Genomic DNA, 26267 nt, shown 5'->3' on the forward strand with positions numbered 1-26267 from the left:
CTTGTGTTTATTGCTTTAAAGGTGCAGCTACTAACTAATCAAGTATTTTTCCATGAAAGTTTTAGTGACCACAGGAGCAATATACAGAAACAGTTTTATTCAGGATTGCATTCAGATTTCAGCATTTCAAAGGAAAATTACAGAATTTTAATCTGTACACTGTAATTTCCTCATATGTAGATGTAAATTGTCAACAGGCTAACATCTGATATAGTTGGCTGAGTAGTGCAAAATCTCTGTACTATCCCATTGTTACCACGGGCAACATACTGTGATTGTCCCGTATTATGAGTTACTTCCGATTCCCAAAGTTTTTACCGTAACCGGGAGATCAAGGAAATATCAGTTTCTACTAGAGAACATTGTTGTACAATGTGAGCAACTAAAGAACTGGAAAATGTATAATAAAGCTGATTTCACTTGTGTGATTAGATTTAACAGTAACCCTATACACTCACTGAATGTACTGTTAAAGCTTTGAGCTTTGAAAAGACGAACTGGAGCAAAACGTTGTAAAGCCTTGTGGATCTGATCCATTAACCTCTCAACTTATTACAAAGTTTTGTGTGGAGATATCGTATAAATACTGCTGTCTAATTTATAAGTGCAGACACACGAGTCTGAAAGAGCCTTTGTCAATGAGCACAGCTCGAGGAGACTCGACTCAATTAGCTGCTGTATTCTGGTTATATTCTTATAGAACAGGAACGTTGCTGACAGTTTCTATTAAATGTAAAAATCTGTCTATGTAGGCAGCAACAGATATGTGATTTTTGATGATTTATCAATAGTAATATTGTATTATCTGAAATAGATTGCATGTAATTGCCAACTTGACCCCATTCAATCGCAGACTAATATCAGACTGACACTCTTACACACTCTTAGACTCAGTATATGTTAAAGCTATACTCATGCTTATTGCAAAATGTATAATAATATTGTGATAATATTGCATCATGGGGTGTCTGGCGATTCCCACCTCTAATAGAGACGCCAGGATTTATGATTTTACTGCACTGAAATTGATCAGAACACCGCAAGTCACAGTCGAGCCCTCTATTGATTACTTCTCACGTCAAGCATACTTACTACAGCCATATATGCACAACTGGATTCAAAGCTACTGTAATTTTTGTATGATCGATTTTTTACTGACCTAGTTACAAGAAATGTTTTTGGTGATCCATCATGGCGTCTTTTATTCTGCTTTTTATGTTTTGCTCGCTGATATTTGGAGATATTTTTATTAATAACATGTAAATCTATTTTTTTCAGGGTTTCCTTTATGCGCTTTTAGCACCAGTATGCAGGCACATTGATGTGGCTTTTTTATAATCTTATCTGTTTCTCATTTATTTTTACACTTCTGAAGTTCCCATGATTGCACTATATTTCATTGACATGACAAGCGTTGCCGTTAAAACCTGGAGCATTTGGTAATAGACAGGTGGTCTCCTGCACTTGTATGATTTGCCAGTTGTTAAGATAAATGGGTTGTGTTTGGGTGTGATTTAGCATGCTATTAAACAGTCATGAATATCCCAGCGGGAACTCCTAAATGGCATCTGCAGTAAACATTTTTCTGCAGGGGTAAAACAATAACAGAAGGTCTATAAAACAGCTGTTTTTGTTTTGTTGTTTTTTCCTCAGGAATCACAGAAGCAACAGTGAAATTTCACCTTTTGTCATAAAAAGAGTGTTTTTTCTTTGCAGTTGTATTGATTAGACTGCAGCCAGGGGGGCAGGTGCAGTTTCTACATCTCATAATCACTGTAGTTTCTTTCTCCTGCTTTACCTTACAGTTAACTTTTGAATCTATCTAATAACACGCGAGCTGACAAACACAGCTGGAGCCACACCAGGACCCAGGTGTTTCTGTTGGCCACATAAGAATTACGCTTTCATTGCAATCGCTGCTCATTTTTTTGCCGAAAAGGCGCTGCTGTCCCTGAGTGTGGGCTGTATTTTCAGGCCACTGTAAGTTTTTAAAAAGCTGTGGAGTGTATGACACAAAGACACATAATGACTTTTTATAATAGCCTAGCAGAAATGAATTTTCCTTCTTTTTTCCCATTTTTTTCTTTCTTTTTTAATGCACACATAAAAACAGATTTATGAGTCACCAGGTAACAGAGAAATAACAACAGTTGTTTTGGATTTTGAGCCTCTCTTAGCATATGTTCTTCTTGTAGGTGTTCTTCTCATTAGCTGGCATCTCGAACTAATAACATTATCCCCCCGTGTTACCCAGAATAACCTCTCAGCATGCCAATGATCACACCATAAACCTGCCAGGTGGCAATGGTACCCTCTGGATTTTCAGGCAGTCTGAGGGAAAATGAACACGCTCAATAAAGCGGTTGTTTCTAGAAATACACAAGCCCCCATGTTGTGTCTCCGGGACAGACGTCTGCTACAAGCGAGCTCTTTACAAATCCCCGCTGTCTATGTGACGCACTGAAATGGGTCAGTTGCTTTATAGGGAAATAGCATGCTGTGCTGCATGCCCCAAAATGTTACCAACCTGTGTGTGGTTGGAGTTTACTCTGAACGTGCTGGACCTGTGCACATCACTCTCCTGTTTTAAGCTGCGATACGTAGAATTGTTAGATTTACCTCATGTGGCAAATGTGCATTAAGTGGAACTAGAAATTTCCATTGATGCCCGTTTTTTGCATTGAACCTGTAGAAATTCTCATACTTTTCCTTGTTGGACACTTGTGGTAATCAGAATTGCACCGGTTCTTTGCTGCCAGCAGAGGGCAGCAAGCTACTGACTAAATAGATGTCCGAGCTGATGTAACAGTTTGCTGCATTCAGAGATCTTTAGCTGCAGTGCTGTGAGAATATTATTGGATTTGGAGATTTAAGTGAGTCATTTAGTTGGGTTAGGATGATATTACATAAGTATGGGATTAGAGTATGTGTTTAAAAGGTACTGCCACCACAAATAGGAGGACTAAAAGGAGCGAATATGACAAATTTGTTTCTCAGTAATGAAAATAAATGCAGACAAACAAAATGCAGAAATTTAGCTCATGATCTGCGGAGACAGACTGCAGTAAAAAACATCCCACCAAGATAAAAGGTGCAGTAGGTACCCGTAGGAATCTGGAGCTGCAGCCATCTGCCCAGTTTTATCATGCTTGGCTTTAACTCCATCGGTGTACATGTAAAAGTGTGGCCATGACAACAAAACCATAATTTTCAAAGGCAAGAAAACAAAGTAAAACAACCCTACAAGATAAGACTGCTCCGAAATCGTGTCAGAATCGCTCTCAGGTACTGAGACTGTCATAAAGCCACAGAATGTCTGCACTGCAGCAGTAATTCAGTGGCCCCAAATGCACTTAGTGTAGCTGGGATGCAGCTTTTTCCTATTACAGCACAATATTCAGGAAGGAAATCAGAATATGACTGCTTGGAAATCCATGACACAGAGAATCAACCATTTCAGTGTTCATCAGTGGCAGATATTGCTTGAGTGGAGACGATGGAGAGCTGTTTGAATTATTTCCTTCCAGGTCTTTTTAGCAGATGCATTTTTTAAATATATTTCCCTGGCTAATATATAACTGCGTGCATGCTGTGGCTCAAAGAGCAGATCCTCGCCACCTTGAAGGCTGCATTTCTGGGTCACGTCCTTCAGAGAGGACAGAAATAGCCAAATTAATTTGCTTTTGCTTTGGCCAAGTCAGTGGTTATAAACTGCTTTTAAAAATTCCACACACGTTCAGATGAATTACCACCTTTCCGTTTTATTGTCTTGTTCAAATCCCACCGCTTCTCCTCTCTAATGTGAAATTTATTTCTGAGAATTTGATCCCACGTCCAACAGTTGGGGATTAGATGCAGTGCCTTAAAGGAACCTTAAACCTTGAGATATAATGCCAGTCTCCATGTTGCTGTATTGTGGAGAACATGTTAGATATCATTAAGCAAATCCTGTCATACACCCCTGACAAGCCTAATTCTGCCCATTTTATCGAATGATAAATCACAATTTTTGTCCGTAGCTTCAGGCCAAACGTCTGCTTTCGATAAAGCAACTCTGTTTCCATTTCAATCTGCTTTCCCTCTTGGTCAAGAGTGCGGGCCTCTGTAGAACTGAGGTGGAAATGGAAAAAGGCAATGATGGATTAGAGTGGTAGCTGAGGCAGCGTGCAGCCTCTCAGTTCAGAGGACAGGGGGAAAAGAGTGATTGCTTAGAGACCGTTGGCTGGCTGCGATGCTGACATGTCCTACTGTTGTCTTTCATTTGATTCATATATTGTGAAAAACACTGCTGGAGAATGAGTGGACGGGATCCCACAGTGATGCCTTTCCCTGACATTAATCTTATTCATCGTGCCGGCTAGTGCTGGTGACAGCCAAAGAGAAAGTGCTACATGCCGTTTACAACAAATGGCCCCAGAGATGACGATGGTGAATTTGCAGAACTGCAGCCTCTGCATGCTTGTAATCTATCTTATATTTCACTAGCAGAGCTGCAGGTGTAGTAGCAGGCTGGGCTCATTCAGCTGGACAAAATGTTTTGTGCATTATGTGTGTGTTTGTCTGTATTAAATGTTTGTTTCAGTGCTAGAGAGAGATCCTTTAAAGCAGGTTTCTCAAGCATAAAGTCCAGAATCAGGCCAAAAGAGACTCCAGTCTGGCCCACTGGACAGCTATGGAAAATGTGAAAAGGAACATAAGTATTTGACTTAACTGTATTTTCCCCCACTGGCACTCTACACTACACAAGCAATCAATATACAACAGACAGTTAAATGGAAGAAAAAAAATAGTTTTTTTCACTATTTAATACTCGGAGCACAGAAACTGCTTGTGTTAGCCAAAGCATACATGATTCAAGAAGGACTTTCTTCCACTGTATTTGACTCAGTAGCGAGCCTGTCAGTCTGTTTCTCAGCCTTGGCCATGACCCGCACCCACGATAAACAGGGATTAGCAGCTAACAGCCAGGGATTAGTCAGAGAATAGGCGACCCCAGTGAACCATGTTGTTTGTATAACACCTTAAAGTAGCCTGTTGACAGACAGTGGCACTCCCTCTCCGCTTTGTCAATAGGATACAGCTAACTGAGATGCTGGCTGGTTGGAGACGTGACTGTGCACCAGTCATATATGTAACCAAGCTGGGTCCTTTTGTCCAGGCTATACAAGGAGCTCATTCTACACATCATTAAAGATGCATTTCTTGCCACATGCAGGTGTTTTTCCACAGACTTGAAGTGTTTGATTTTCTGAGGGCAAATATCTGTGAGGCTAAGCCAGGGGTCTGCAACCTTTAACACCCAAAGAGCCACTTGGACCCGGTTTCCACGCAAAAGAAAACACTGGGAGCTGCAAATACTTTTTGAAATCTAAAATGAAGATAACACTGTATATATTGTTTTTTACCTTTATGCTTTGTGTGAACAACTAAAGTAATTAAGTAAAGTTTATTTATTAAGCGCTTTTCACAGACAGGCAGTCACAAAGCGCTGTACACAAATATTAAAATAAACAATACAATCAATAGACATTATACACAATGTAAAAGATCAAATGTAAATAATGTAAAGAATATAAAATACGTAGATCAACAAAAGGCTTGTTTGAAAAGAAAAGTTTTTAACTGCTTTTTAAAAGAATCCACGGAGCAACTAAAGTCTGTTGCTTATGAAATCCATGAAGTGCTACAGAGAAAATTACATTTTATTTATGTAATTAACACATTTTGAACTCTTAAAGAAATATAACAAAAGGAAAGACAACCAGCTGAACTAAAATCATCCATGTAGCAAACAAAAACTGTTGTGAGCCGCCACCCTTATATCGCCTTTGGGCTTTTGGAGCCTTGACCTGATTTTTAAAAAGTAATTGGAAAAAAAAGCACTATGCTGCTGAAAAAGGAAAAAAAGATATTTGCAAAATTCTGCCTAAATATGTATTTTACCTGATTAATGTGTGTGGCGGGGCGTCGTCTGCAGCGCCGCTGCAGGGGAGTCAGACACACCTGAGCGGCACCCGCAATCACACCTCGCCACCTTAAAGTCTGTGCTCTCTCTGCTGTTGTGTTGTCGGGCTGTGAGCTGAAAAGCTACAGCCGGCTGTATGCGTACAGCAACCGTGTGTGAAAAGCGGTCAATAAAGACATGCTGAAAAGCATGTTCATGCAAACATCGTCGGGTCTGCCGTGATATGTTTACAATAAGACTTATCGTCCCGAACCTCTGCGCACAGCGTCTGCAAATCGGGGCTTTCATCGCAGGACTGTAAGCTGTCATCTGTGAGGCGTGAGCGGTGTTTGTTTTAACATAGTTCGCGGTGGAGCTGCTGACATAATGTGGATCCGAAGATCCATAATTGGCCTACCTGGGGTCGAAAGTCTCGATAAATGCACGGCGTTTCGGCGGGTATACTGGCTTCCGCGAGTGTGACGCTTATTTTGAGCGGTGAAAAAATAATAAGATATAATTTTATTTTTATATTTCAAAATCACAATAATCTTCCAATTTAGAACTACAAGTTAAAAAAAGAACTAAACACAAATAAAATACACTTCAGCTAAATACTTCATTTATTTTCCCAAACCACCCGGAGCCGCAGTATAAGGACAAAAGAGCCGCAGGTTGCCGACCCCTGGGCTAAGCGCTGCTTCGAAGAATAGATGATATTGGCAATTGGTTAAATGGTTTAGTCATTTATTGCTTAAAAGTACTTTTGGAGTCAAAACCCATTGATTTATTATCATTTATTACAGCCCTTCTCATGATAACCTACTATATACAACTAGATCATCTGAGTGCATCTCAGATGACCTAGTTGCAAAGTTTGAGATGATTTGAGCTTTGTGACCTGGTGTGTTATCCTACTGGAAGCAGTCATGAGAAGATAGGCACACTGTGGTTATAAAAGGATGGACATGTACAGCAACAATACTCAGGTAGGCTGTGGTGTTTAAATGATCTTTACTAAATGGCCCGCAGTGTGACATAACCACCATCAGCATGAACTGTTTATACAAGGCAGGATGGATCCATGCTCATAATTGTTTATACCAAATTGCGACTCTGCCATCTGAATGTTGCTGCAGAAATCAAGTCTCAGCGGACCAGGCAATGTTTTTTCCAGTCTTTGATTTCCAGTGCGGTCTTCTGCTGCTGTAGCCCATCTGCTTCAAGGATCAACATGTTTTGCATTCAGAGATGCTCTTCTGTGTTATTTGAGTTACTGCGGCCCGCTTATCAGCTCAAAGCACTTTAGGCCGCTGACCTCTGGCATCAACAAGGCATTTTTACCAGAGAACTGCCGCTCACTGGATATTTTGTCTTTTTATGACCATTCTCTGAAAATCCCTGCAGATCATCAGTTTCTATTTTCAAAGTCACTTAAATCAGTTTTGCCTCCCATTCTGATGCTCACTTTGAACTTCAGCAGGTTATTTTGACCATATCTACATGTGTGATTTTTGGCCATGTGGGACTATTCTTGCAGTTAAATGTCTTTAGAGTGGTTTTTTTTTTTCAAATATATTTTCTAAAAAAGATTACTTGAAATAATAATCAACAGCAATGGCTCTTCAAATAACTCTATATTTCTTTAAGTAGAGCAGAAAGCAGAGACTTTAACGTTTCAAATCTAGTTATAGACTGCAAAAATACTGGAGGAGAAGTTTGTTGGAAGTGTAATTAATCATCAGCTTCTACTGCATAACTTATCCTTAACCTGGCTCCAGTCTTTTCCTCATACGTCCTCCTTTCTCTACATGTCTGCTGGTGATACAGCCCTTTTCATGTAACCTACTTCAGTCAAGTGTTTGTATCTAGCAGCAGCCTGGGCCCTCTATAAATAGTCCCTGCTGATTGATACCCAGCACAGTGAAGCCTCGTAAGCGTTTGGCTGCTGCTGGGCAGAAACGACTTTCTTGTGTCTGTGCCACTCGACATTAACACACCTGTCCCTGTCATGGTCTAATTTATCTGCCCCGCATGTGTCAGATGCCATCCAAGTTACAGGCAGAGGTTCAGACGCAGGCCTGAAAGAGCGCACAAGTTCAGTCATGTTTCCCCCAGAGACGTGTCTAATAAGGTGTTTTGTATTTAATGTTCATGATGAAGGATAAGCATCTCTGGCCAACTGTAGTTTGGTATGTTCAGGTCTGGATGTTAGAGTGTTTTGTGTATAGTTGTTTTAAAGTAATTCTGAGCTTCATAAAAAAGGACTGTAACAATGCAGGAAGTACACGGAGTTGTAGTAGCACAAGTGGTTATGCAAAAGGAGTTGCTTTGGTATTTTCCCTGTTCAGTTATTTATGACATTGATGGCATGAAGAAAGGAAACTGCTCCTGTGTCTGGTAGTTTTCAGATGCAGAGCTCTACGTCTGGCCAAGGGGAGGAGTTTAACAAGGCTGTTGGCAGGGTGTGAGTGAGCTGCTTGTTTACAGGTACTTGTTGAGTTACAGTCCTCCAGGGTCAGCAGGGCAGCACCAAAAGACACATAGGTTCCCATTTTTATACATCCGGAGGTTGTGTGGTCGGAGGTGTTTGGGTTTTCCGTCTTATTTTCACAAATGAAATACCTCAGGAATGCCTCGGGGGAATGTGGGAGGACCGTTCAGTTATTGCCAAACTGACAACACAGTGCAGGAATGCATGCATTAATTATGACAACGTTTCATACAAATACCCATCGCTATATTTCCTCAACTGTTTATCAAGCTTGGGTTGCTGGAGCCTGTTATAAGCTGTCATAGAGCAGGTTACACTTCGGAAACAAAAACACACTTCCTGTTGCATCTGTTTATAGCCTGGCCCCAAATGATTTTGGTTTTATTGTTTTGTTTTTTCAGTTTTTTATGATAGGCTTTAACTGGCATTTAACTGAATAATAAGCCTATGTAGTTGAGTTTTTTACTTATTAGAACCCTGTTCAAATTGTGCAATAACAATTATCGCCACAATGTGAATACCCTCCCAGTTTCTCTGGTTAGAACTCCTTTGTGCGCTGCTATCCTGCAGTTTAGCCCACGAGACTAATGAGAAGTGATTGATATCATTGAAGCAAATTTATAGCACTGGTGACTATTTTAACCAAGAAGGAAATCTCTGAGCAGCAATAAGTGGAGAAAGACATCTGAGACAGTAGAGGAGAAGAAGAAGGGAGGGTAGAGTAATTAAGCAGGAGAAATGTTGGAAGGACTGGATAAGGGCAGTGCATGAGGAGTGATAGAGACAGATGTCTGAAGGTTGAATCTCTGTCCAGAAGGCAGAGAAATGCTACTTTTTACATGTCAGAGCTGGAAGGCCCATTCCTCTGAGACACAAGCAGAAATCTGTGGAACAGACTGGAGTCTCCTGCAGCCCTTCTGATAAACCTGACCGTGCATGACAACCATAAGAAGAAAAAGATGGATGGAAGCATGCTTGTTTTCTTTATATAAGTGTTTCCCCACCTCCTTTAAATTAAGTTATGAATCTAAAGACTGAACCTGGGATTAGGACCAAGGCCACCACTAGGGGGTGCCTCATAGGCCCGCCGCATTCAGACAAACAGCGCTATCAATAAAAGTGAGTGAATATTGGACTATCTTATGAGTGGATGCATTACATCTCCCATTCTTGGCAGTCTTTATTTGTATGATGTAAAAAAAAATTAATTTATTTGTAAGATGTGATGCTTGTGTTTTTTGGTTATTGCAAAATTTTATGGGACTTTGGATGTAAATCAACAGTTTTGCTAAAATCTGGTATGTTTACATCATATAGTATCTTAATTGATGTCCAATTAACATGCACACAGTAGAATAAAAAAGAAGGAAACTAAAGCACTTCTAAGAAAGGAGCTTTTAAACATCTAGCCAAAAACTCCTCTGTGCTGGAAACACTCTGTACTTGAACAGTCGTCCAATTTCACAAACCTCTTTGATAATTTTGAGTTTGTGTTTTCTTTAGTATGATGCTGTCTGACTGTTTATGAGTGAATGGGTGTTTTGCTGCAGCAGATTTGAACTTCACCAGGAGTTTGTCTCTCCATGTGATTCCTTCAGATCTCCCAAATGCACATCAGTAGGATCTGCAGCGAGTGAATATGATGTGCGATTCCTCCTGTTATCCCACAATTCTGAAATCTATGGGCTTCTACAAAAATAAGCCTCATTTTCTGTGCAGCTTTGGTAATATTAGATATGTTTGCAAATTACACATGGTTGTTTTGGTAACATCATGTTAATTACAGTGGATACTGGCATTACTCAGACAACACTGAGCCCTACATGGGTCATACAGTTATATTTTTAGCCTGAATTAGCACAGTAAGTCAGTTTCCTTTGAAGCACCAGCACATGCCCTGGGCCTTGATTGATCCTCAAATTGATTTTTTACTGGCATAATAGGAGTAACTGCTAAATAAAGCCCACTTTATTATCCTTTATGTCATCCCTAGAGTCTATTTTTTGCTTTACAATGGGGAGCTGGTTTCTTATTAGTCCCTGACTGGGGTAATATCAGGAAATCCATCTTTGTGGCCCTTTTAAGTTTTTCCTATTTTCACAGTTAACAAGGTTGAGAATTTGTTACCATTGCAGCAACAGATTAAGGGCAACCTGTTTGTTTGCTGCTCCATAAATGGCATCAGTCCCATTTGTTCTTACCTGAGGGAAAACGAGGAGTGTCAGTGCTCCCAGTGGACAAGACCTACCCTTCTTAAGTAACTGTTGTAGTTTGTGGATGTTGCTCTGTGGGCAGATGCACAGCCTGTAGAAATGAGGTCAACAAACCACACCAGGCCTCCTGGAAGAAACCAAACAAAATTAGGTCATGGAAAAGAGATGGCTCTCAGCTGGCCTGCAGAGCTTTTTAGCATGGCACAATATATGCTTTGTTATGACAGTTTACCCTCAACATTAACAAAGTCATTCACCACAATACGTTTTCCATTTGCGTTCTTCCTGTGTGTTTGACATTGTGAGTCCTGCTAAACTAACAGTGTCTATGGTAATGCAAAGTGAAAAGCAGTATTAAAAGGATTTTTACATTATTTTGTAGTATTTTTAACTCTAGCAGACACTGCTGAATCTGGTTATTTACAAGGAAGACATGGTCTCTTTTCCATCAGTTGCAACTTGAAGGATTGGCGCCTTTTTGTGAGCTAGAGTACATTACCCCACCACATAATCCCCATGTGATGCATTTCCTTGTACTTCTAGGAGTGCTTACTGGCAATCCACTTCTGCTGATGAATTTCAAACATGATGGCCTCCCAGTAATTACAGTGCTAATGATCATTTGTACTGCATGGTGGTGGGTGTAATTTGCCCATTCCCATGGCAGCGACTAAGTTGTTTTTATTTTTCTCATCTTAAAGGCATTCATTCAGTAAATAGCTTTTTTTTGCAAGACAATTGTGCCCCTCCTGATTCAAAGGTTCAAAAGGAAGTCTTCATAATTAACTGAATTAAAAGTTTGTTGATAGGATGACTGCGTAACACTGAAGTTAAAGTATGTTTCTAACCTGCCTTTGAATGCCACTTCCAAATTAGGGTTGCAGTTGTTTGGTCTGACACAACCCACAGTATTAAACACAGTAGGCAGCTGCAAAACTCCTTGGTAGAAATGAGATCTGTATAGGATAAAGGTCTAATCTTCTCTTAGTTTACTCAGATTGCACAGAGTGTATATTTGTTAATGATTTGAATCATTTTGGATAAGGATAAGTGTAAGATATGGGAAATTTCAGTTTTTACTTTATAATTTGTTTAGCGTAAGATTTACAGTTAAATGTTATGGAACGGCTGTGTGCAGACAGGAATAGGACCCAAGGTGCAGACACTCGGAGGCAAAACTTCAACTCAAAACAGCTTTAATGTTAAACTCAAAAAAGTAACAAAACTGAGTATCCAAAATAAACTTACACGGACAGACTGAACACACAGCTAGATAAACGGTAGATCACGACAATGACAAACTGAAACACAGGGCTTAAATACATAGAGGGAGCAATCAGGGAATGGACAACAGGAGGGAAACACAGCTGGGGCAAATCAGAACTGACGAGACAAGGAAGCGTAAACTGAACACACTGAGATAAGACAGAGACCTTCAAAGTAAAACAGGAAACACATAACACAGACTGAACAAAAGACACAGACTCACATGCAGGCACTACAACAGAGGGAACAGAGATGTGGGACCAGGGCAGACACAGACACTGACTGGACACGGGGATATAGCAGACAGGGGAGACAGCAACCAAGGATTACACAGAGACAAACCATAAGACATGACTCTAACGAAAACCCAAAGACTAGAAATTATAAATAATATAATAAACTCAAAAGCCCTCGGTCCTCGGTTAAATTGTATTTTTCTTGCCTTATTTAATTTTTTATGTACTGTTCCTTTAACACACGGTGACTGTGCACGGGGGGAACGTTCGCGACGGGCAGTGTGGAGTAACGGGGGTTTTAACTAGCTGTGGAGAAAAACAGTTTCTTACCATGTTTGCAGTGTACAGGAACATTCAAACGGATCACTGTATTTCAAAACTGTGGAAATAAATGTTTGCCTGTTTGTTTTTCGACTACAAGCGGACTTTGTGGATTATGTTCAACTGCACTAAGACACGCGTACGGCCCGACTACCAGCTAGTGCTTCCGCAGTATTAAGATCATAGATAAACTATATTTCTAAAAGTATTCAGTTGTTTGCCTTCACACTCATAAGTTAATGAAGTTAAGTGAAATACTATTAATCTATATGATTGGCCGAATATTTGCAGTTAAAACAACTTCATCTCTTCTAGGAAGATTTTCCACAAGGTTTAGGAGTCTGTTTATGGGAATTTGTGACCATTCTTCCAGAAGCTCATTTGTGAGGTCAGACAGTGATGTTGGACAAGAAGGCCCGGCTCGCAGTTTCTGTTCTATTCCATCCCAACGATGTTCTGTCAGGGCAGTCAAGTTATTCCACACCAGGCTTGCTGATCCACGTCTTTATGAACCTTGCTTTGTGCACTGGTGTGCAGTCATGTTGGCTCACTAATAAGCCAACATGACTGACAATGGTCTCCATTGCTCCAGAGTCCAGTGGCAGCTTGCTTTGCACCAATGTGTTCAACGCTTGGTAATGTAAGGCTTTGATGGAGCTGCTTGGCCATGGAAGCCCATTCCATTAAGCTCTCTATGCACTGTTCTTGTGTGTGACAGGATCATGAATTTGAAGGTGGAAAGTGAAAGGTGATGTTGAATGTTGTCAGTGTGTGTGTCTCCCAGGTTGGATGTCAGTTAGAAGATGGAGATGGCTTCTGTTGTAAGCTGGATGAAACGGTATCTCCAAGGGGTGAAATTGATGATTGTAGTAGACTTTAATGGCCATGTTTAATGGGAATAGAGAAGACAAGGAGTTGTTAGATGGTGTGGTGACACCACTCCATCTAACAACAAATGCAGGAGAGGAGATATGGTGGATTTTGACGTTTTGGAGCATAGTCAGCCAGTATTGTTGAAAGGGAAGGTTTATAAGCGTGAAACCTGCTGTGATGAAGAATTTGGAGATGATGGCACAGACAATGAGATGGAAGGCCAAACTGGAGGTGTCAGAAGGGAAAGATGTTAAGATTTTCATTTTGAGTGACCAGAATGGACACGATTAGAAATGAGAATATCAAAGGGACAGCTCAAATGGACGGCAGTTTGGAGACAAAGTTTGGTTTGGACATGAGGAGGCGGGAGAGCGGATGAATATTAGACAAAGGATGCTGAATATGGATGCCACTGGCCCACTCTTCTTTACAACATTGCTTTAGTTGATTGATGTTTGTAGGCATTTATTTATATGGAGCACAATTAAGAAAGAGAGAGCAGATTTCTCCTGTTTTGGCTTCCCTTCATTGGCTTCCTGTTAAATCCAGAATTGAATTCAAAATCCTGCTCCTCACATACAAGGTCTTAAATAATCAGGCCCCATCTTATCTTAATGACCTTGTAGTACCATATCACCCTATTAGAGCACTTCGCTCTCGCTCTGCAGGCCTACTTGTTGTTCCTAGAGTATTTAAAAGTAGAATGGGAGGGAGAGCCTTCAGTTTTCAGGCCCCTCTTCTGTGGAACCAGCTTCCAGTTTGGATTCGGGAGACAGACACTATCTCTACTTTTAAGATTAGGCTTAAAACTTTCCTTTTTGCTAAAGCATATAGTTAGGGCTGGACCAGGTGACCCTGAATCCTCCCTTAGTTATGCTGCAATAGACGTAGGCTGCCGGGGGATTCCCATGATGCATTGAGTTTTTCCTTTCCAGTCACCTTTCTCGCTCACTATGTATTAACAGACCTCTCTGCATTGAATCATATATGTTATTAATCTCTGTCTCTCTTCCACAGCATGTCTTTTATCCTGTCTTCCTTCTCTCACCCCAACCGGTCGCAGCAGATGGCCGCCCCTCCCTGAGCCTGGTTCTGCCGGAGGTTTCTTCCTGTTAAAAGGGAGTTTTTCCTTCCCACTGTCGCCAAAGTGCTTGCTCATAGGGGGTCATATGATTGTTGGGTTTTTCTCTGTATCTATGAAGCGCCTTGAGGCGATTTTTGTTGTGATTTGGCGCTATATAAATAAAATTGAATTGAATTGAATTGAATTGAATTAAGACCATGCCACAGTAAATGTCTGGATTTTGACTAGGCCATTATAGCACCTAGATTCCTTTCTTCTTCAGAGTTCATGGTCGACTCAATGACTGCAAGGTGCCGAAGTCACGTGGCTGCAAAACAAGCCCAAATCATCACTTTGGTCTTGTCTGTCTAAAGGACATTCTTGGGTTCAATGCACAATCTGACATTAGGGTGAATTTGCTGTGCTGTCCATTGGCATTGTGTTAGCACATACCTGAATGTTACAGACCAACAAACAGCCAATAATTCTCCTTTTTTCTTTTCACAGATGTTGAATTGATCAAATTAGTTTGATTAGCAACAACTTTCTTGTCGTTAACCTCCTTATTCCTAAGGAAGCAGTAAGACTATAATTAGTTCTTTTTCAAATGGCTGAGCCAAACTAAGGTACAGTTTAAAAGTTTATATTAGCAACACTTTATTGTGATTATAGACTTGTTTAAAGGTTTACTTTGTTATAGCTTAGTGCGACTTTTCCTGTCAGATGAGGTTCAGCGTGGTTGAATTTTCGATCTATGTTCTGCTCTGTAGTTCAGCCTTCACTCTTTTTAAGTGCCCCCTCAGCTCCTGCAGTCTCTGCATTGTCCATAAAACTGGCAGTTAGTGAGCCTTTGTGGTTTAGCTCTGAATCTGTGAATCATGAAATAAAAAGCAGCCACACAGCAGTAAACCCAATCTCCTGCCTCGTATTTTTTGTCCTCTCCATCAATGCTCACGGCAACTTCTGCCACATTATTAGTGAGCCAACTAAAGGTGGCCTTGGTGAATTTTTTCCTGTGCACTATAGCTCTTATGAATGATTTAGCATCTCAGAATGAATGAATGTTCACACTACATCCAAATGCTCAGACCATCCTTTGGTTCAGCTTTTCAAGCTTCTTGAAAAATATGTCTTTAAGGTAAAAAAGGACATGTGTATCCCAGACTTACTGATACTATCACTGCTGTGCATATTGTTTCTATTTAGCCTCACACTGAGTGTTTGGAGAGTTTGAAGGAAGACTGATTGGCTCTTACTCAAATACATTTACATAATCAACTCCCACATGAAAGGCTACCATGTACAACAAGATTAATGTATTTATTTTAAAATGGATCAAAGTAACAATATTTAAAACAAGCCTATTCAATCTCGGAGAGATGGAAACATTTGTTTTTCTTCTTTGAAAAATTAGTTTGAACAGCAGCTTCCCCCACTGACTGATCTGCAATGAGTTCCTGGCCGGCATATCAAAATCGATGCCCTAGAAAATCTGTGATTCTTTTCAAGCTCAGAATTTGCATCTAATTTCACACTTTCAACAACATTTTGGACATTTCCAGGCTGGAAATGAAAACATGGAGATAAAGCTGTGTCTTAATCCACAACTCAGACACAAATATAACCGAATGCAATGACTTGTAAATCATTTAACCGGTACGTTTTATTGTAAATAGTACAAAATTAAACGGAGAAATGTTTGTGTTTTTTGATAAATATGCATTCAGTTTGAATTACACGCCATCAACAGGGAAATTAATGTGTCTGGCATTAAGGTTGTGTACTGCAATGCCTGAGGAAAATAAAAATAAGCAACTTTTTGCAAAGAGACTGAGTTTAAATCCAGTGTGGACTTTTCTGTGTGGAGTTTGGATGTTCTTCCTGTGTATGCATGGGTCCTCTCTGGGTAGTCTGACATTCTCCCACAGTCCTAACATGGGCATGGGATTATGTTTATTTGTGATTTAAAATTGGTTGAATGAAGGTGTCGGTGTGAAAATGGATGGGCTTGAACTGGCTTACATTTCTGGAGTTTCTTTTCATCCTGGCTTGTAGTCCTAGAACCTCCAGGGAAAAACTGGGAATGGAGCTTTTGGTTTAATTCTGGAAAGTTTAGCCACAATGTTTGTTTAGTTTTTCATATTTCTTTGTTTGTTTTGTACAGGCTTTTTTGTATTTTTATTAGTGCTGTCAGTGTTAATCTCGACAGCGGCGCTAACGTGTTAACTAGCTAACTGCGCTAACTGCGCTAACGTGTTGACCCTGTGCAGCCGCACACATGGGGCGATGTGCGACAACTCGCTAACGGAGTTTTGTCCCGTGAATGCAGTTATGGCGTTAATGTCATTTTAATGAGATTAACGCTGACAGCACTAATTTTTTTATTTATGTGTGTTTGTGGGGGTTCTTGTATATGTTTCTGATGGGTTGCATATTTGTTTAAATGTCTTTTTTAAACACACACCATGGGTCTTTTTTTAAAAATGTTTTTATGTGTTTTTATGTTTTTATATGTTAAACTTTAAAACCTTAAAAATGGAACTCCAGATGACTAACAGGGGACCTGTGCGCTAATAATATATCATAATCGCTATGAATAAATCACCAGTGAAACACAGGTTTCAGCTATTATGTTAAATAGCAGGAATGGTCTTCCCCAGAGAAGTGATAAATCAAAAAAGTGACGGTCTGGAACATTACCTTAAAATTCAACACTGGACCAACTCCATTTCGAGTAGGAGCAGCACTCTGCAGTATATCCCATAATTTAAATGCCATCTACATTTCCCTGGTGACATAATCTGTTCCCTTTTCCCTATTCCGTCACCTGTGGAACATAGTTTAAGATTCATGATGTCTGTGTCTTTAGTGTGCCAGCATACTTTAGAAGCCTGGCTGGAATGGGCCACAGTAAATACGGGAGGACTGATGCTTTCTAGATCATTATTGGTTTTTGCTCTCAGTGAAAATGAATGCTGACCCCTCACTCAATCAAACCGGCTGACGAGGTTCTGGAAGAAACGATGAAGTTCATTACTGTCCCTGCTGTTGATGTGTTCATTACTCAGATTTATGGTGAATTCCTTCTACTTTCTTCACTTTTCATTCTGTCTTTCCTCTTCCCATCACCTCCCAGTATCAGAAACACAGGTTGAAATTCCACAAGAAATCCCGGAATGTTTCTAAAAGCTGTTTTAAGAGTTTTTGAGTTGTTAAAGGTGAGCAAGAAGTGTTACTGGTATGGATCTACTTAACATTAGGGATCGTGGTAGTTGGTGTTCCTGATCATGTCATTAGAAAATGTAGTTATCGTTGTCTTTTCATTTTCATATCAGCATTGCTGAGGTTTGGTTTGGTGATCCACTGCCTCCACTGTGTTTTTCCTACACAACCTTGTCTAGGGTTTAGGATTTTATTGTAGTCAGCCAGCTGGAGGGGATTGTGCGGACACCCAAATTTTTTAAGTGTGATAACTCAAAAATGAGGTGACTTAGAACTGGGATGAGTTTGAATCTCGCTGATCTCGACCTCAAGGTCACTTTTTCTGATTTTTAAGTTAATACCATACGGGTATCTAAAGGTGGCTGAGATTTAACACTGGCAGCTGCCAGTATTTTTTTAAACCATTGCCAACATTTGGTGAATCAAAAAATCTGACATATCAGACTATATTCTCTTTCTTCGAGACACAGGATATGTGTAGCTTTTGTTATGTATTTATAATTCCTTAATAAGATAATATAACAAAGCAGTTTAAAAATAGTCCAGTTTTAGTGTCACAACAAGTTGTGAATGATTTGTTCACACCTTGCCACAAACACAACAACCAGCTGGTCGTTGTGTTTGTGTTGCTAATGAGGAAGTAGCAGAGTTATCTCTGGTGGACAAACTATGCGACACCATCATCGTTGAAGGGTGTTTCTTCGGTCTCTTATTTACTTTCAAACAGATGACTGGAAAAATGCTGCCTGGTCCAATGAGTTGGCTTTTAATGTAGGGTTAGAATTTGGTGTAAACAACATGAAAACATGGATCCCGTCTGCCTCGTATCAATGGTTCAGGCTTATGGTGGTGGTGCAGTGGTGTGGGTAATGGTTTCTTGGCACGCTTTGGGCCCTTTAGTACAAACTGGACATTGTTTAAACACCACAGCCTACCTGAGTATTGTTCCTGATCACATGCATTTCCATCTTAATTGCCCCGTGGGGATAAATAAAGTCATTCTAATTCTGATCTTTTGATGTAACCTTGTTGCACAATGCTCAGATCATCTCAAATCGATTTCTGGAACATGACAACGGGTCCAGTGTACCCAAATCACCTCCACAGTCACCAGATCTTGGTCCAATAGAACACCTTTGCGAAGGATCATGGAGGTGGAGCTGACAAATCTGCAGCAACTGTGTGACGCTGTTGCGTCAATATGGACCAAAATCTCTGATAAACGTTTCCTGATAGTTGTTGAATCTTTTTCATTAAGAATTAAAGCATTTATTTTACTTTATTTACTTTAGAAGAAAAAGCAGGTCCAACCTGGTACTAGCAAGGTGTACTTAATATAGTGGCTGGGGAGTGTACAAGCAAGACGTGAGTGATCAGTTATTGAACTGTAAAGTTTAAAAGAATTTAGCAACAGCAAAGTTAATTCTATGCATTAAGTTTTTATATCTCAATGACCACTGAAATTAAAGCTGATTTAGATAATCCTTCAAAGTAACTGCCCAAATACATGCTTGGTAGCCAGATTTGTTTTAGTGATGTCACAGAAAAGTGTTAAAGACTTACTGAGGACTCAGAACTTGTGGTTTCTTAAGTGTCATGACTAAAGAGTGTAATTTAAGTCTGTAACAGTCGAAATATATTTTTAACTACACCATTAGATGTAGATCATGTAAAGCAGGAGGGTTTCACAAGCACTTAGCTTCTACGTAAATGCATCTTCACTGCTCCTTGTGACTTTATAGTGCTTGAGCATAAAAAGGCACCTTGCCCGTTAAACAGTGCCCACCAGTATTAAACCGTACTGTGTGTTAGGTGGAAGCATGAGCATCAGCACTTATATTGTCACGTTCGCTCTGTAGTCAGGTCGCCCGCATCCATTAACAAGCTGCAGGGGCCCTATGCATTAGCTCACATTATAATCTATACAGCATGCTTTTGCTATTTGATGTCCACCAGTTAAACAGAAGGTCACCTGCTCTGCTGACAGATGTGGGCACTGCTACATCTGGTACAGAGCCAGAGAGCTGCCTTTTACAGCGTCACAAACTGACATTCTCAGTCCTGTGTACCCAAATCTGACACACTGTCTATCTTATACGAGCTGTCAGAAGTCATATTAAAAATTCATACAAGTTTTATGTCCCTGTAGGACTTTATTTGGGGATCTAGAATACACGCTGTTGGCTGTACTAGCAAGTGAGCATGAAGGGCATTGCTCAGTGGGATAATGAGGCGTTGGACCTCATAAGGATTTAGGGAAAAAGGTTTGAAGCAAAATTCAAAGCGCTCATGTTTTAAAGCATATCAAAAGAAATAGCTGAACAGGATCACAGGTGAATGTGGCTCCAATGTCACCTCGCACTTAAGAGCCTTAGGGATTGCTTCAGACATCGGAAGAATTTAACAAAAGAGGAATACGTGGCTCGTTTTGCACATCTAACCTTTTCAAACTCCTATTAGATTTTGGGCACAGTGAGTTCATTATGTGTGTAACAGAGAATCAGTTCTCAACAATAAATCAAAACTGCGCATTAAGCCTTGCAGTGTGAAAGCAGCTTTTGTCAGCAGGCATTAATATAAGACCTAATGCCCCTTGAAAAAGAGTTGGAAGTCAGTTTTGCCATCTCAGAGCCTGCAGTTAAAATGCAATCGTGACGAAATATAGCGTTCATTTTTGAAGTGCTAAAGTTTTTGCTGTGTGTATGAGTTTTCAAGTACGGGCCCCCTTTATATCCATGCGAATGGATGTATAAAGTGAGTCACCCTTATCAGCGTCTTGTTCAAGAACCTTCATCTCCTCAAAAAGCCCAGGCAAGATACCCGAGTGTAGATAAAATGTCGAGCCCAAGGAATAATGACGGAGATATACAGAGCATTGTCCTCAGCAGAAGGAAACAGAGATAGCATTTCAGGTTTCTCTGTGCCATTACAGGCACCCAGATTTATAACGAGGGGATCACGTAAAGTTTCCGTAATGACCTTTTCAAAACAAACTCTTAATTCTAAACAATGCTAATGAATGCCAATGAAGACAGACTGCAGTAGGCATCTAGACAAGCGTTTGAGCAAAACACCATTTAAAACCTGCCATATGTTCAGAGTGATGATCCATGACTCTGAAATGCAGAGTATACAAACACACAGCGCATCAGAGTGATCTGTAAAGAGCATACAAAGCTGGGGAATGGACTTTAATTTCAGGAGGCATCCCATATGCTTTTCAGGAGTGCCCTGAGGGAGCAGTTGCGCTAACATTAGTACACTGATCTCATAAGCAATTCATTACTGTCGTCAGATATCGACCTGGCTCTTATCTGCAGTGACACCCTGCATTGTCACTTCTACGGTTGACCTTTTGTCCAAGGAAAGCACTAAATTCCTGTGCGCTCTGCATCTGCTAGCATTGATGGAATGGGTTAAGATGTTTTTTCTTCAGCTCTGCAGCTCCATTTATTCTTTAATGATTTAAGGTTATTTCTTCCTTCCCTTTTGAAAGAATCATCAATATTAATGTTTGCAGAAACTGGCTTAATAACAACACTTAAGTGTAGCAATACTTCCTACATCCTCTAAACTGTTGGGCATTAATTCTTTAGAGGCACTTTGATCGTTCATTATTTTATGTAATAATATATATGTATGTATGTATGCCCTGGGCTAATATTAAAATGGAGATGAGTAGTCAGCTGAATGAAAATCAATTGACAATTGTATTCCAGCCAGAAATAACAAATGTTTACCAGCTTAGCTTATGTGCGTGCCTTTGACTGATTGGCAGTATTTGAAGTCTTGTGTGTGAGAAAGGTCTCACTGATCAGTAATGAAACCTTTATTCCAAAATGACAAAAACGTTGTGTGATAAAAAAAAATTGTTTTATGTGCAGAGGTCACAAGAAATGTCAGCTTATCAGCTCTAATATAGAACTAGATAGTGTATATTTCTAATCACATGAATTATAGGTCTATTATTTATAGTGGTGGTTTCCAGTAACAGTTTGCTGGAAAAATGGTATCTATTTCTCAACCAAATTATATTAATCTGCCACAATACAATGAGCGTACGTCACCTGCTTGTCTTATTCGCCTAAATTGGCAATCAATATTTTTTTAAAACTAGTATTTGCAGCATATTAAGTAGTTTAAGCTACTTGTTTTAAACTGACTATATTTCTTGAAACTAGATTAAGTGGTGAACTGTGGTAAGAGCTGTTGGCCTTTCATCTTGAGCAATAACAAACAGTTAGGATTAAAGAGAGACGCCTGACATCCATCCTGGTCCAGGTATAGCTGCTGCTGCTACCTGCAGATGTTGGTGGCATCTGGCCTGGTTTGTGGCTGAACTTGATTTCTTGGCCTGCCTGAACTAACCTAGCATCTGCATCAGATTGTAAAAGTTGCAAAATTAAAGAATGATCCTTGATGTAGCAGTTTTCTTCTTATGAAAGTAACCAGGTAATTTGGTTAGAGGAAAGCATATCGACCAATTATTGATAAGCTGACCCCGAGTCTTCACCTCTAATTTGCACTACCACTAATGTAATTGTTTATTTGCAGCTATGCTGTGTTTCTTATTTTGTTTGTAAAGAAGCTTGAAGAAATAACGATTCACTGAAAATGTTCCAGATGACTGCCACTGCCTGAGACTGTTAAAAGATGCCTTTTCCTTGGTAAATGGTAAAATGGCCTGTATTTGTATAGCACTTTACTTGGTCCTAAGGACCCCAAAGCGCTTTACACTATACACAGTCATCCACCCATTCACACACACATCCACACACTGGTGATGGCAAGCTACATTGTAGCCACAGCCACCCTGGGGCGCACTGACAGAGGAGAGGCTGCCGGACACTGGTGCCACCGGGCCCTCTGACCACCACCAGTAGGCAACGGGTGAATTGTCTCGCCCAAGGACACAATGACCAATGACCGAGACTGTCGGAACTGGGGCTCGAACTGACAACCTTCCGATTACAGGACGAACCCCCAACTCTTGAGCCACGATTCCCACTATTGCCAAGTGCTTGCGCACAGTAGGTGGGGTTTTCTCTCTATTATTGTAGGGTTGAACTTACAATGTAAAGCACCTTGAGGTGACTATTTTTGTTATTTGGCACTATATACTGCAATGTTATTCATCCCATGTCTGAAAAAGGCGTTACTCTACATCCAACCAATCTCCTTAGCTTGTTTGTGACACATGTGGCACTATATAAATAAAAGTGAACTTTTTTTCCCCGTTTTTAATCAAGTTTAAATCCTGTTTTTTATTTGTTTTTGTTTTTTTATTGTCTCTGTAAAGCACTTTGTTGTTGAATTGTGCTATATAAATAAACTTGCCTTGCCTTGAAGTGAATTGAAAATGCATGACCTTGTTAAAAATACCTTTTTAGTAAGATGACAAGTTTCTGTTTGTCTAAGTCAGCTGTAGTTCATGATCAGAAACAAGGATCCGTATCCATGCACTGATATCGTCCTCTTTGCTTCAGTGTTATTTCAGCGTTCACCTTAATTCCCAGAATGCTCTTTTAATCTGCTGATGAAGATGCTGCATTATTTCCTTTAAGGGGTTTTTACATTGTTGCTGTTACTTTTTCATCATACTTGAACAAATCTGCTAACCTTTTTGCTAATGACAGAATAATAACATCGATCAACTTCAGTTGTTTTTTGTTTTACTGCATCTGTGTCCTTAATCTTTCAGTTCAACAAAGGTTACTATAGCAGCCATTTGGCTTTAGTTTCTACTGTTTCCTGTGGTATGGGCTCCTCTTTTATTCCTTTTTTGGCTGCACAGTGTTTAAAGGGATTTAGTCCAGCAAACCATAGACTTGTTCAGAGAATCTGTTTCATTACCAACATATTTTGGACCATAAACTTTTAAGCTTTAAGACTTTGGAAGACATTTTTTGGCTCTTGAGCAAGACTCCATTGGGGGAAAATAAAGCTTAGTTTCACTGCACTCATGATGTTATTAGGTTCACCCATACAGAAAGATTGCAGCAGATGACAATGAGAAACCCAGCAGTTCCCTCATTCTCTGCTTTACAATAATATTCTTTATCAAACTAGATGTTGATAAGACCTTATGTTAATTTTAGGTTGCAGACTAAAGAAATGTGTTGAATTAAATTTCATCCACGTCTCGCTGCCTTTGCTAAAGTGGATTTGGATTCGGAGATTGTTGCTAAAGCTGCTGCTGTACAATTTCCAAGAGTTTTATTTCATTATTTATGATTTAGCGATGACTGTCCTGCTCATTGCTGTGTCCTATTTTACCATCATTGTGTATCTTTGGCAGACATGTTTCATATTATCACCTTATTTTTGAGGCTCGTGACATTGTGTATTCAGTAAACAAGTCTGGGCAGAGAGCCCAGGCTTAACTCTTCAATTTGGAATTGAATGCATCACCCCGTAGACCACAGTATATTTACTATTTCCAGTTATTTTTTTCCCCACACTGTTGAAATTGACTTCAGCAGAAGTGTTTAAGCAGACAGCCTCCTAGGATTCATTTCTATCTAAAACAGTGAGCAGAACTGATGGTGCAGTTTTAGTCTCCTGCCAGCTTTCTGTGCACTCAGCAGAATGTCCTGTGTGGTACTGTCCCAGCTTAAGTTGATGAGCTTTTAGTTTCCTCTTTTTTTTCTTTTATTTAATTCACAAGTAAAACAAGTAAAAAGAAAAAACAACACCAAACAAAATGAACATCTAACTAATGTGAAAATACCGTTAATTAAAGCTAAAACTAAACATTTAATGCTTTTCTAGTCCTCTGATTCTATTGTTAGGCATTCCCATATGTACACCTGTGTATCCACTTTGTGTTTTCTGTGACTTCTTGGTCCTTAGAGATATTTGCACTGTGCTGAAGGCATATTGACATTTGCCTTGTTTGCCAAAACTCAGCTATGCTACAGATAGCGCTCATCTCAGTGCATGCTGGTGTTCTGCGATATTCCCAGGTGCCGGAAGACATTAGACTTAATGGAAGTGTAAAGACATCCTGGAGATTCTCCACCTGCAAAGTTTGACAAGCTGACTTTTTAAAAAGGCTTTGCTGTTAATGAGGATTATTCTGTTATGCATTGGTGGAAGTAACATTTTAATTGTATCCATCAATTTTTCAAGTATTCTAGTCCCATAATGCAAACGGCAGACATGGCAGTGGATCGAAAGGTAATAACTATTGATCTGAAAACAGAAAGGTTGTCTTTTACTCACTTAGTGGTTTCATGAATTAGTAACGACATAAACTGTGCAACTAAGCTGTAGTGATTAGTTAATGAGAGTGACTTTGGCTTGAATAAATGTGTCTTTCGAGAGGTCAAATGGAACTTAAAAAAACACTAGCAAAAGAAAAAAAATGCTGTAAAAACTCACAAAACAAACCTGAAGTGTTTTTTGAGGAGACAGTAACGTGACTGAACAACTGAGAAAGTGGCAGAAAAGAAGAAGCGGAGGATTCATTGGTAACGTGCGTTTTAATTATATGATGTATACAATGCCTGATTTAGACTTCTGCTAGAAATCTATGTCGTAACTTGCAATGTAACCCGAAACCCAGTAATTGCAGGCTGTGTCGACCTGACGTGTAGTTACATTTCTCCTGAGGGACATGTGAAAGGTTAAAAGGGCTGCATCGTAAGTTACGACATAGATTTCATGCAAAAGTCTAAATCAGGCATTACACCTTAGATGCATGTTTACTAGCAGCCATTTACTGTTAGCTTGTCAATTGCATGGTGGTTCTGTCACGCTAACTGTTTCTCTTTTTGTGTACTTATGTAATCCTTTTCTGATAAGTGGTGTTGTCTTAAGTGCAGTGTGTTTAACCTCTCGAGGCCACCGTATTTTGAGTTTAAGACAACTTTTTCCTCTGTCATCGCTCATTTTAAAGGTCAATGTAGATAATTTGACATCAGAGCAGCTGTCAGTCACATGGATTTTGGTTTATGTTTATTTGACAGTTTATTTGAAAGTAAGCAGCAGCTTTGCTCTGCTGAACATAGATTCCTCCCTCACACCATCTCAGTCAGCCAGTATTAAAAGAGAAATAGAAAAAAAGAAAAGAAATGCTTGAGAATTTTCTTCATGTCAGCTGTCAGTAATTGCTGTATGTGAGTGTTTTTCAACCTACAACCTACTAGAGATGTGAGCCGGCATGACAGAAATAGACTTGCCACGTAAAGAAGGCAATGCAGGAAAAAAAGAAAGAAAAAATCCAGGGCCACATGTGACTCATAAATCAGGTGGACGCACACAAATGCAGGAATCGAGCAGCTGAAGCAGCCATGTGGTAAACGGTCATACTGTATTCTGTCAGACTGCACAGTGCACTTGTCAGAATTCACATAGAGTGAACCGGTAATTAGAAGCGATCAGTTTTTAATACTGGCAGGGAAAGAAGCGCTCTTTAGTTGTTGAAAGCTGGTCTGATTAGAAATCAGCACAATGGACTACCTTAAAAGGCTATTAGCATGCCTCTTTTGTGCACAATCCTTTGTTAGCAACAAAAAAACATCCCTAAAAATGTAAAAGGGCGCATATTGGTGAATAAGGCTGTGGATGATTACTCATCCTGCTCCAGCCCAGCAACTTGTAGAACTATTTTGTGGATATTGTCAAGCACGCT

The 26267-nt window shown here is 39.8% G+C and overlaps 1 protein-coding gene across 5 annotated transcripts in view; it reads left to right on the top strand.

The window, feature by feature from the left end:
- The window catches only part of kcnip4a (potassium voltage-gated channel interacting protein 4a), a 155611-nt gene that overhangs the window by 15940 nt on the left and 113404 nt on the right, over positions 1 to 26267 (top strand). The gene's annotated exons all lie outside the window — the stretch shown is intronic.

The sequence above is a fragment of the Neolamprologus multifasciatus genome, chromosome 3 (assembly GCF_963576455.1).
Source record: "Neolamprologus multifasciatus chromosome 3, fNeoMul1.2, whole genome shotgun sequence".
Lineage (NCBI taxonomy): Eukaryota > Metazoa > Chordata > Actinopteri > Cichliformes > Cichlidae > Neolamprologus > Neolamprologus multifasciatus.